The sequence below is a fragment of the Apodemus sylvaticus genome, chromosome 8 (assembly GCF_947179515.1).
Source record: "Apodemus sylvaticus chromosome 8, mApoSyl1.1, whole genome shotgun sequence".
Taxonomy (NCBI): Eukaryota; Metazoa; Chordata; class Mammalia; order Rodentia; family Muridae; genus Apodemus; species Apodemus sylvaticus.
In genome coordinates, this window is record NC_067479.1 from 25,666,898 (window position 1) to 25,680,250 (window position 13,353).

General features: G+C 43.9%; 1 protein-coding gene across 7 annotated transcripts in view; it reads left to right on the forward strand.

The window, feature by feature from the left end:
• Positions 1-8,689: 8,689 nt before the first annotated feature.
• Positions 8,690-13,353, forward strand: part of Klf12 (KLF transcription factor 12) — a 409,277-nt gene continuing 404,613 nt past the window's right edge. For 4 of the 7 annotated variants that reach the window (XM_052190787.1, XM_052190791.1, XM_052190789.1 and 1 more), the window contains exon 1: positions 8,693-9,112. The gene's annotated coding sequence lies outside the window, so the exon portion shown is untranslated. Of the gene's footprint in view, positions 9,113-9,179; positions 9,374-13,353 lie in introns of those variants that run through there. The other 3 variants (XM_052190788.1, XM_052190790.1, XM_052190795.1) reach the window with 2 other exon arrangements.

Consider the following 13,353-nt stretch of genomic DNA (forward strand, 5'->3'; position numbering starts at 1 on the left):
TAAATATTTTTGGGAACTAAAGTATAGAAACATACATTTCTTTGGATTATTTTCAACAAAGATTTCTACAATTTTAACAGGGGATTTTATTCTAATAGTGATCAAGAAACAGTTGTTCATATTGAAAGACACTAATGATTCCAATATGTAAAGAGAATAGCAGCTGGGCATGGAAGTGTATGCCTGTCATCTTGGCCCTATAAGGCTGGAGGAGGCAGGAACACTGCAAATTTGGTTTCATAGCTTGCCCTATGAAACAAAAAAGATCTCCAACAACTACACAAAAGAAAGAGAGTTTTAGGGGCATGTACAACATGCTAAGTCTTTGAAAAATTATTTTCATTTGTCTCTCAGGTTTTGAAGCCTCACTTGCTGGATGGTTACAGTTTAGTCTTATGGCTGAAGGTATCTGACACTTCATTAGATTCCTGTATCCTTGCAGAGAAGCTATAACCAAGTTGTAATAGAGGTCAACTGAAATTGATAAGAACTGTGTCAAAGGGGAAGCTCTGAAGTCTGGACTTGGTTTGATACTTTCTGGCTCTTGGGGACCAGTCCATACACTGTTGCCTTACTAATGTCTGACTCTGAAATGAAAACATAGTTAATATTTTAGAAGACACAGATTTACCTTCCTAATTATGAGTTGCTTATTCGTCTTTTAAAAACTAATGTTTGCTCTTTCAAAGACATGTAAATCAATGGTGTGGAAAGATGAACCAAAACCAGACTGTGTAAAATTGATGAAGCAAAGTACTATTCATATTTTGCCTTTGGTAAATCACACATGAATTAATTCAAAATTGACTACATCACAGTTTGGAGACCCTAATAATTTATTGAACATATCATGTAAAAGATGTATATTAATAAACATCACAAAATATTTTAAAATATAGTATGAATTAATGTCCTTAAAATGGTAATGGGAAACAAATTTTAATTTTTTTCCTTTTTATTGTCTGCTATCAAAAATCAGTAGCAGACTGTAATAATATATTCTAAGAAAAAACATTATATAAATTTATTGCAAAATACAGACACCATTGATAATCCCTAATTCCACCCAAGAGGCCCTTCAGCATGCCTGCTACCTTGTGATTTGTCTTACTGGAGAAGACCGGTGACTCCAACTCTGTTACTTACTTCTATTTCACTATTGTAGCTCCAAATGTATTCATATCCCAGCTCTGAAGAGTGAAATGGAAGCAGTTGGGAGGTCTGAGAGGTCTTTAGAACTATGTAAGAATTTGCCTTTAGTTTTGTTTCCTATTCTTCTTGATTACAGAAAGCTATACTTTGACTTGGGTAGCAGAAAATGAAAATGAGTGTATCACTTCTGTCTTAGGGTTTTACTGCTGTGAACAGACACCATGAACAAGGCAGCTCTTATAAGGATAACATTTAATTGGGACTAGCTTACAGGTTCAGTCCATTATCATCCAGGCAGGAACATGGCGGCATCCAGGCAGGCATGGTGCAGGAGAAGCTGAGAGTTCTACGTCTTCATCTGAAGGCTTCAAGCAGAATACCGGCTTCCAGGCAGCTAGGATGAGGGTCTTAAAGCCCACACCCACAGTGACACATCTACTCCAGCAAGGCCACACCTACTCCACCAGGGCCAGATCTTTAATAGTGACACTCTGTGGGCCAAGCATATACAAACCATCACATCTTCCATGTATCAAAATAACAACAGTTTAGTTGGAGCTGTAGGGCTAGCTTTGGATTTTATCATTTCAAATGGTGGGCAAAAATATGTATCCCAGGTTGTATTTGTCAGGTTGGTTGTTTTCAGCAGATAAAAGGGATACCAATCAATACTAATCAATACAACCCTTGCCCCAACCCTGTCCTCCTTTCCCTACTTCCTGTTTGTATTTCATGTTACTTTGTTCTCAGTTTTAAGCAAAGTTTCATGTCATTACCCCTCTGTTCTTCCCTATCAGTTATTTAAATCATTTTAGCTTCAACGGTGGTAGATCTATTCAGATCTTTCTGACTGTATTGAAACTAAAACCAACTAAAATTTCCCACATCAAGGTTAGAAGGATGAGAGATCCTCTCCTCTCCCTTGTCCAAGCTCTCCTTCTCAAGAACAAGTTTCTGAGGATTAGGTATTCATCTGAGAGATCTTTTAGGCTGTTGCAACCTTGATCTTCATTTTATTGGCAGAACTGTTCTTCCTCAGAGTTCTATGGTCTTCTCAACAGGCTGTGGCACTAACAGTTCCTCACAGCCCAAGCTCAAGAACATCTCATTTATCTTCCCAGAGTGCCAAGACTCTTACCTCAAGCCATTCTTCTTTACTGCCTTATGGATTTGGTTGTCTGCTTGTTTTTGTTTTTACGTACTTCACCATTAGCAAGAATAAGAGAAAAATGGTCCTCTAAGTATGATGGTGTCTCTGCAAAATAGTAAGACAGTTCTGAAAAAATAATTTGCCATATGTTCTCACAACAGTTAATAAAAAAGTTTCAGTCTCATTACTCACCAAAGTGAGGAGAGACTCCATGAACTATGACTAATGAAATATGCCTATTTCTTGATGTTGTCTTCAGTTTTGTACCCACTAAGGAGCCCACCAGACTTTAATGGATAATACCAAACCATGGTCATAGACATGGCTCTCTTTACATTTGGAAGGCCATGGAACAAAACAGACATAACTGAGAATAAGATGTACAAGATGGGACATAGACAAGTGTAGCAGGGTGGGCAGCAGGAGGTGAGAGGTAAAGGTGGCCAGTCTGCATTGTGCAAATATGTGAAATTGCCAAACAGAAAATTTAACTGGTATGAATAAAATTAAAATCTATTTCTGTAATATAATAGGGAAAACCATTCACCAGGTTTGCCCCCCCAACTCCGAGACACACACACACACACACACACACTTTTGCCATAGAAGCTAAAATGTTTCCTATAATGTAAATGTAACTGCAAACATTTGGAAAGACATCCTAACATTGCGGATACATTAGGTGAATAATGGTTCTCTAGGATTAAGAAACAAAACAAAGGCTTGAAGGCAAGATCCAAACATTAATAAAAGTTGTATAGACATAGCATAGACAGTGATTACTGTAGGGACAGGAGAAGGATGGAAGAATGACCACTGACTATCTTTGAGAAGATTGGAAGCAATTCTGTATCTCAAGCTAAACAGTATCTAGAAAGGCAGACCACAAAACAAGGTGGTGAACCTTATTTTACACATATGACAAATGTCATGTTAAGGAAAAAATACCTATCTTCTGAAAATCCTTTCAGTGTGAACGTCTGTTGTTCACACATTGTTTACACTTAAACATTTTTAACTGAGCACGACCCTTTCAATACTATATGCCATATTCGAGTATATTTAAAGATATCATTTATCTCTAGAACAAACAGCCCCAATGTCTATAACCCAACAAGCTGGAAGAGATTTAAAAAACAAATTTACTAAGAGTTTCTCTTTGGAATTGAAAAACTGAACTTTTACCTAATACAGTATAATGTCACGTAATCCTAATAGAAAGAATGCAAAGTGGTCTGATTTGTTAAGTGCTTTTTGAAGAACTTAATGTGAAAGGGACAGTAAATTAAGTAAAAATAGATATGTTAATATATTTTAATGTAAAAACATTGAACATAAAATTACCTGAAAAAACATTGTTAGAATTAATGTTCAATGGTTCTTACCAACACAGTCCAGAGGTTTCTTTGTTGTTCTTGTTATTTTTGGTATGCATATGAACAGAGATGGAAGCTTTCTGTGAAACTGCATTTTAAGGCACACCATTAAAATTTTATAGGCTATAATTGGTTCTCCCATTCCACAAGCATTCATTAATCTCTTACTATTTGCAAATCAGTGTAGGAATAAAGATGAAGTCAAATAAGTGGTTAAGAGTTAAGGCACAGCTCTTATTCTCAATGTATTTTATGTAATAGTGAGCCAACTATAGTTCGTGGAAACATCGGTGTTCGTTTAACAGAAGAATTCAGTAAGAAATTAACAGCCATTGCTGTCTATCTGACCTAGTATGTTTTGTATTGGTCACAAATTTTAGGAAGTGGAAAAAGGTGCCTCTTCTAAACACACACACACACACACAGAGAGAGAGAGAGAGAGAGAGAGAGAGAGGGGGAGGGGGAGAGAGAGAGATGGAAGGGGCTTACACACTAGTGAATGAGATAGTCTTTGCATTACACTAAAGAAAAGTTCTAAGGAGGTAGAGCATGTTTGCAATGACTGGATACCCACATATATTTGAGGTGTGTCATGAAACCATGGTTGGAGGATTCAATAGGAGAGAAAGACTACTTGACAAAGGCCTCCAGTGGGGCTGGAGGGTGGTGTTCAAACTCCTTGGACTGCAAGAGAGAATCTAAGAGGAGAAAGTCCAAACAGGGTTCCTTCGTGCTAGGGTGGCACACTGAAACACTTACGATGACTCCAGTTTGGCTTTGTGTATACAGGTGTATAAACACAACTCAGGCTTTGTCTAGGGAAGGGTGAGATGGATCAAACAGAAGGGGACATGGAAGTCCAGGGCTGGGTATTGTGTTATAAAGAGGGTCTGGTGTTAGGGGTGCAAAGGATGAGAGGACCGAAGAAAACATGGGAGGAACTTGGAAATGTGGGTGTCTAATATGTGATTTTGAAACTAGAAAACCCCCAAACTGTGATGACTGTGACAAAATTACAAAATAACATTTTCCCTCCCAATTTTCAGACAGTTCACCATCCAAATCAAAACATTCTGTTTAGTACATCATCACATAATACCACCAGCTGTTTCCATTTGTACTAAAGATTCTAAACGTGCCTTTCTCATGCTTGACAAAGAATTCCCCTTTGCTACATATTATTGCCAAAATACGACATGTGAAAAATATAGGCAGTGAAGATCTATAGTCTGTTCATATACATGTCTAGCTCTGGGAAGGAGCATGGTTTTTTTTTTAAACTTTATTTAGAGCTGTGTGAGTGGTTGTATTTTCACTTCCAGTTGATTCCAGTTTTTCTGCGATGCCTTGATTTCTGAAATGAACTCAACTTCCCCAAGCTCCCACACAGAATTAATGTCAAATCATCCATGTAGTTTTGCTGTCTTTACTCCAAAGGTTTAACTCCTTTTAATACTCATTGGAGAGAATTTTTACCATATAGAAATTGGGGCGTGGTACAGGTTTAAACCTTTTTATACTATAAATGATTTCTCTCAACATGTGTGTGTGTGCATGTGTGTGTTAGGAAGGGAGAACCAGGGAACAAGGGGTGAGAGTAGAAAAGTAAACACAAAGAATTTTAAAGGCATGGATAATATAAAACCTATTTATACTATAAATGATTTCTCTCAACAGTGATACTAATTTTTCATTAAATTATCACTAGTTTTGCTGTATAATTGATGTTGAGTCACTTATTTTATGTGCCTAGGTGGGTTTTGGTGCATTCTCTTCTTTTCTGGACATTATGTTATGTAAAATTAATTCAATGTGTATATTATGTGTAGCCCAACATAATACCCTTTATCCTTTTTTGGCAATTCATTTTTCTTCAGGTTAAGACCAAATAAGAAGTGAGTAGGGGGATGGGCCATTATCCTTGGCCCAAAGCATTTAAGTTTACGGGTTAAAATTTCATAAATAATTTGTCCTGAAATTTAAAGGTTCAGCAATTTCCTCTCTTACTATTCTTTTACATTATCAGAACTGTGCATGCTTGATAGTGCGAACTTTGCTATTTTCACTTGTTCTGATTTTCTGTTATCCTTGAACACATGGAGTGGAGTAGAAAGGTCTGAATGGCAGAAGCTCCGCCCATCCTTCTCAGGCAGGGTGTTTCCTTGCCTGGCTTCCTTCTCTCCACAGTTTAAGTAGTAAGTTCTCTACAGACCCAGAATGATATAAACTCCATTAGAAACAAATGCTTGCTCTCTCTCTCTCTCTCTCTCTCTCTCTCTCTCACACACACACACACACACACACACACACACACACGACATGCACACTCTCACACACACGTGCACACACACACACATCACACACACACACACACACATGCGACACTCACACTCCCGACAGACACACCTGTCCCCACAGGGTGTGCACACTGTGGTCTAAATCTCAGTAACATCTATGCCTTTAAAATTCTTTGTGTTTACTTCTCCACTCTCACCCCTAGTTCCCTGGCTCTCCCTTCCTAACCCGTGCTTTTTTTTTCATTCTCCCCCCCCCCCCATAGCTGGGGAGTTGCCATATTTTACCATTTCTAGTCCCCACCTAAATGTATTTTTTTTTAAAATGCTGCTAGCACGTTTTGCCCTAAGACTTGATGTATTTCCTACTTTTAACCACATGCTCTGTTCAGACTCTAGATCTTAACCTTGACCTGCCCTTAATTTCCTTCTCCCTCTGGAATGAATTCTTGCAGATTAGTTTTGAACGAACGTCGCTGGTTGCCCTACACGCTCATGGCTGTTGCCATAGGGAGGAAGCATTTTGTTTTCCCGCGCATTGAAGTATTCACTATATATTGATGGTCTGCGTCGCACTCAAGATCTCTGAGAAAGCTGTTAGCACAAGCACTGCCAGGATGACATAATTCCTCAGAGCATCCTCCCTTCCCTGCCTATCCTAGCCCCACCTGCGGGGAAATTTTAGCGATTCCAGTAGTGGATTTGTCTTTAAATAATGCACATTCGCTGATACTCTGCAATATCTCAAACTTGAGTTTGCAACGTTCTCTCTGTCCGGATGCACGAGAGTGGAGAGGGGCTTCTTCCCAAGATCAGATCAGGTGGATGTTTGCAGTTACCAATTCTTGGAACAGAGACACCCCTGCCCCCATTCTAGCAAAGAGTCCTTTAGCCTTTAGGTCCCATTTCCTTCCTGGGGGCCGAGTCCCACACCTCCCTGCTCCCACTGCTTTCTCATTTAGAGCTACTTCTCTGGAAGAGCTTGCCGCACGCATTTCAGACACTTTCACACTTATCTCATTTGTTCTTCAAAACCTTAACACGGGGACATACTGTCTCCCTCAACCCTGTTTCACCGGCAAGAGGGCTCCGGCCGCTGATTCATCCTGTCCTGACTAGGACAGGGCCGCGCCAGTCCTCCTCTGCCTGGGCCTCCTTTCCCATTCCCCTCCCTCCTTCACAAAACGTGGCAAGGGCAGAGCAGGGCCAGCCGGTGCCCGCCTTTGTTTTCATTAACAGCGCACCTGGGCCTTAAGTGCCCAGCAAATGCCACGCCGCCACACAGATGTAGAAGCTGGCTTTTCCTGGCTCCAATTTGTTCCTTCGCTCTCATTTCCTGTTTCTCGGCTTCCCCACGGTTTCTCTTCCCACCCCATTCCACTCCGCAGAACTGCAAATTTTTCTCTAACACAAACTTCCCCTTTGAGCCTCCCACCTTCGGGGCGGTTTCCCACGTAGGGCGGGCTCGAAGGCAACGGGCAGGGGTTGTCAAGCCCTAGGAGCTCACCTCCGTTTCAAGAAAGTGGTACCCACAGTCCCCCGACCCTCAACGACCTCCCGGGGCCAGCCCTACCCCTGCACCCCGCCGGGCCCTTTCCGCTTTCTCCGCTTCCCGCCCCCGCCGACCCTCCCGGGAGGCTTAACCCCGAGTCCTCTCGGCCGCGGAGGGAACAGCCGAGCCGCCTCCTCCCTCTCCCCGCCCAGAATCCCGCGAATCCACTGCTCGGTGCGCGCAGGCGGGGCTGCAGGGATGGCGTCCAGCACCGGACTCCCCTCCGAGGACCGAGCACCGATCTGTCCCTGCTTGTGTCCCCGTCGCCCTGGCTGGGGTCCCAGCTCAGCTCGAGCCTCCTGTTCTCTTTCACAGCTTTCTTAAATGTCCACCTTGGTCAGGCGCCCCGGTGTGCCCCGGCAGCCGAGCGAGGCACACGCCCGAACCTCGCCCCCATTCATCCCGCCAAGGTGAATCTCAGCCAGTGGGGCGCCCCTACTTCTCCTGCAACGTGCGACGCACTCGAACCCAAACAATGATCTCCCTCATCTCCAGGAGAGTCTCTCTGCCCCCGCCACCCGAGGGGCAGCCCCCGCCGGGACCCCATTGTTGCCCAAGCCGCCGGGCGCCCGGGGGCGGACCCCGCAGACTCCGCCGGCTCCTCCCACACCTTTCCAACTTAGCCGCGGTTGAGCCGCGGGGAGAGCTTGGGCGCGAGCCCCTTCCTCGCTCGCCCCCACCCACCCTGGTTGCTGTGGGGAGTGGGCGAGGGCCACGCAGGCTGGCCTCTTTATTTGTCTCCTAATTCTCTCCCCAAGGCTGCCTAGGCGCGTGGTGACACAAAAGAGGGGGACTTGGTGCCAGCTCAACAAGAGTCTCTCCAATGAGAGTTGTCATCCGGAGATTCCTCTTTCCGAGACCCCTAGAATTCCCCCCAGGCTGCGGCTATTGGAGCGGCAGGGGCCATGTCCGGGTTATTTAGGGTGCCGCAGAGAGGTGGTGCAGGTGACAGGGTGGAGCGGAGAAGGCCCAGGGCCAGGGGCGGGAGCAGGGGTGGGGCCGGGTGGGGCGGGGTGGAGGCTCCACGGACCCACCCCCTGCCGCTGGCCAGGCTGGCGAGATGAGGGTTGGGCAGTGGGTGTTGCATTCTACCTCTGTGATCTGGGAGGGGTTAGTTTCCCACAGGGGATTTCAACCATCACACTCAGAGCCCGCCTCCTAATCCTCCGGCAGAGCGGCTCGGGGCCCCATTTTATGGCAATAAAGCGACTTAGCGCCTGCTGAGCGAGCCCCTCCCAGCCGCCGCCCCCGCCCTCGGCCCCACCCCGGGGCTCGCCCGCAGCGGCGGGGCTTTGTTTCTGGGGAGGAGGACCTGGAGCTCTTTTGTTTGGGGGTTTGCTGTTTTCAACTCCCCCCCACCCCACACACACCCCAACCTCACCCCACCCCGCCCCACCCCCCGCGCCTCTCGGATTTCCTGAGCTGCGGGCTGCAAAGGGAGGAGAAGCAGCTTCTTGCAACCCCCTCGGCTGGGCCCCGGGGTAATTCGATGCGGGCCTGGCGTGGCTCCCCACGTTAGACCCGGGCTCGCGTCTCGGCAGCCTCCACCCACCGGCCCACCCTACATTTAGCGCATCATGTGATCCGGGTAAGTCATTTGCAAGTACAACAGTTCCCTGGGTTGCCCCCCATTCATTTCCTGAGAACTGCAGAGAGCAGCTGAGAGGCTCTGCTTGTGCGTGTGCGTGTGAGTGTGCGCGGGTAACGCCGTGTGAGTGTGTGAGTGTGTGTGTGCGAGTGAGTGTGCGAGTGTGTGCGCGCGCGCGTGTAAGAGAGAAAGGGCGAGAGACAGGGGAACTCTGTATGAGGGAAAGAAAACAATTTCTCCTGCTCTGCAGCTTCTGTTCAGGTCTGTGCCGATTCCGTTTTTTTTTTTTTTTTAATCAAAATAAACAACCCCTCCTTTTTTTCTTTTTTTTTTGCCATCCCAAATCAGATCGTATTCTCTTAACATGTTTTATTTTCCTTCTGTCATCTGCTCAAGTTAAATCATTTTGGTTGGTCTGTGTTCTTAAGGGGGGGGGGAGTGTTGGGAAGCGGGAGGGGGTCGGGGAAGGGCGATGCTATTGCTGAGCCAGGAGCGGCGGTCGGATTCGCCGAGAAGAAAGAGGGAGGTTACTTGTCCCACTCCCTAAACATTTTTAAAAGAACTTAGCAAGTAACGTGAATTAAGCAAATGCTTTGCTCCCCCGACTGGAATTGTTGTTTGCAGTGTTTGCCTGACAGTTGCCAAGGATGAGAAATAAATCCCTAGGGTTGAATCGGGGAGGGGGTCGGGGTCGGGGGGGGGGGGGGGAGCCGTGGAAGTAGTTGGTCCCTAGGAATGGTTGGGCTGAATGAATAGGCACACTGGGCCGAGCCGTGCGGGCAGTGTGTGAGCTCTGGAGAGTGGACGGGAAGGGGTTAAGGGGGAGAGAAATTGCTGGCATGAATAGTAGTCCTGGCGCTACATTTATTATTGTCTCTGGTCGTAATGATGTGGAACTGTCACTTGCCTCTGTGCCTGGTCCACGGGAGTAGCCAGGGGCTGGCCTGTGGCTTTTATTTTCAATTACGAAGGACCTGGCTGGAGTTGACAAGGGACAACTTTGTAGGGCCACCTGGGCCGAGAAGCCGGGGGAGCTGGCCTAGGAACCACTTCTAGCCTTAGATGATCAGCTAAGGGGGCTAGGACTTGACCTCCGCGAAGGCGACGTTAGTTGGTGTTCATATTAGATGCTCTTCTACCAGGGGAATCAATTCTGTTTTTGTTGTATAGAGAACTGCCTCTCAGAACTTTGCAAACTTTTATCTTTGGGGAAAAGGGTGGGGTGCACTCAACAGTTTTGTTTCTTGGTGCATTTGAGACAAATACTTGGAAAAAGTATCAATTCCTTTGTTATATGTCCTGTAGCTTCCCAGCCCCCTCGCCCTGCTCCTCTAGTTTTGCATACTTTGCTAGTAATTGCCCTAATTCAGCTGATAAAAGCTGAAATGTTGAGTTAAAGAGTATTAGTACAACGGAATGTATAATCTGGATAAACAGTTTCTGTGTTAATATTGTCAGCTCTCTAATTTAACTGTACAGATGGCTTAAATCTCTGTTTTGTATGGATTGTTTTAAATAATTCTACTGTCTAATAGAATTCTCGACTGAGCCCTAAGATATTTTAACTTGGCATTAACATTCTGTTTCTCTGTAACACGGGAGAGACAGGCAGAGGCTCTATTTACATTTAGTGAATGTGCATCTAGGTGCTTCTTAGACATCTGCCAATCAAATACGCGTCATTCCGCAAATCCACCTCGAAGCCCTCCTGCCTCTCTCTTAGTGGTGGAAAGAGATGTTTAGATAAGTAAATGCATTGAAAGATATTTGGTGGCTTTTAGGAAGCCGCAGCTTCTGATGGGAAGAGGAGTGGTCACTTCGATGAGAAAACAAACGTCGTTCTAGACAGCCTTTTACAACTGGCATTTAATTAAAACAGGGGGACCCCCTCCTCCCTAAGAAAAAAGCCTGTCCTTATCTGAATGTTCCTTACATTAAACAAACAAACAACAAAAGAAAAACCAGGTAGAAATTGGTTATGTAAAGAGTATATTTTTAGGTTTGAAATTTTTAACTGTATCCTGTTGTTATTTATAGGATGCTTGAAGACAGACATTTATTGTTTGCCTGGTCAGTCTTGATAGACTGAGTCCAGGAAGTTCATTTGGGTTTGAGAGAGAGCAATTTAAGCATTTAAATATTGGCAAAAATGCTTACAGCATTTAGAAAAAAAGGTTTGTTATGCTAACTCTTAATTAATCTGAAATATACTTAAACCAGCCAAGTTAAAATATTTTCACATGAAAATTTAATTTACGACCTACATCTGTTTAACTAACATAGCTGTGTCAGGGTAAATGAAGCATTCTTGAGGATTTCTGTTGATTACTGAAGCCCTTCAGTTATTTGTCTACTACTTAGTAAGCCATATTTCAAAGAAACTTTGATCAGCTCAACTGTATTGGGGATTTTTTTATAACTGTTTATTGAATGAAAATTGTTGTCTCCCCCCTCCCCCAGAAAGTACTTTTCAAGAAACCGTGTCCTCTGGGAGGAAATGGTCCTGGTCTAGCAGTTGAGACCTTGACCTTAGCAACTCTTGGCTGGTTGTTTACTCCAGCTGTTGCCTGTGTGTGCTCTAGAAGCGTAGGTGGTACAAGCACCCTTTCTCGTAGGGTGCTTCATGTTCAGTTCCCAGAGCATGCACGCATCCTAGAGTCTATAATGTTGTGACTATGTATAGAGATATATGTTGCTCAGAATTTGCATCTGGCTTCTTGTGAGGGGGAAACACATTTTCAAAGTCTCCGAGAGTCAGACCTAAAGCCACGAAGCAGTCTGTTTCCAACCTAATAAAATTACTTATTTTAAACCCAAGTGCGTTTTATCTTAGCAAAGGCGATCTTTGTCCTCAGAGCCTGGACTCAGGACCTTCAAAGGGTGAAGTGCTTATTAATTTGTAGTTGTGAGAAATCTCATCCAGGGAGGTGGTACTTATAATAGCTAATGATATAAAATTGTCTTGGGCATTTTTCTCATTTACTACAAAATGATACGTATGAAATTTCATATTTTATAAATTAAATAACATTAAAATAATTCTATAAAATCGAGATGCTAGACAATGCGTTTTCCTATATTTGGGAGAAGTATTCTCAAGTGTTTTGGGTTCATAAATGTAGGTGCAGTGTATGTATGTCAATACAATGTAATTCTGCAAAAGTTGTAATGGCACAAACATTATTATTATTATTATTATTTGTTGTTGTTGTTTTTCAAGACAGGGTTTCTCTGTGCAGTCCTGGCTGTCCTGTAACTCATTCTGTAGACCAGGCTGGCCTTGAACTCAGAAACCTGCCTGCCTCTGCCTCCCAAGCGCTAGGATTAAAGGCGTGCGCCGCCGCCGCCGCCACCACCACCACCACCACCACCCAGCGTCATTATTATTATTATTATTATTATTATTATTATTATTGATATCTTATCCATTGTGCTTGCATGTGATTAAGGAACAAGAGCTAAGAATCTCCAAATTAATACCACCATTATCTTTTTTGTTTATGAAGTATCTTTCATTTTTAATAAGTTCTGATATGGATTGCAGCTTCTGTCCTATTTACATTTTAAAAATAAGTACAATGGCGGAATGGAAATATTTATATCTTGCCTTCTTCCCCTTTTAATATAATCCTGGCAGGACTTTCTCTCATTCTGTAGATGCCCTTGAACTTCTGATCCTCCTGCCCCACTTTATGGTACAAGATAGGCATGTGCCCCTATACCCACCATAATATAATATGTGTGTGTGTGTGTGTGTGTGTGTATCCTAAAACATTTTCATTTTTTAGCTTGTGAGTTATTCACAGCTTTTGGCTTTAAGGGTGTATAAAATGTAAGAATAAAACTATTCAAATTAAGTCACTGGCAACACCCTCTAACCACAGCCTTACCTCATCTACCACACCCTCTCCACTCCCAGAAGCAGAATAGGAACTGACAGATGGGTCTTGCCCTGGGCCTGGAAGGTCAGTTGCACTAGGCTTTGAAATATCTGCTTGGGTTCTACCTCAGTGGGACTTCAGTCCACCCAAATTCCTTCTTGGGGGCCCACACAAACCAAACCCAGTCACTGACATGTGATCTGGAATAAATGGTTGCTTTCTCCATATAGTCTCAGAAATCAGGTTGCAAAAGATTGGGTTTTTTGTTTTTGTTGTTGTTTATTTTTGTTTTTTTCCCCCACAGTGTGGGGAGTAATTATACTGCCCTTAAAAAATCTGCGTTGGTCTGGCAGCAGATTA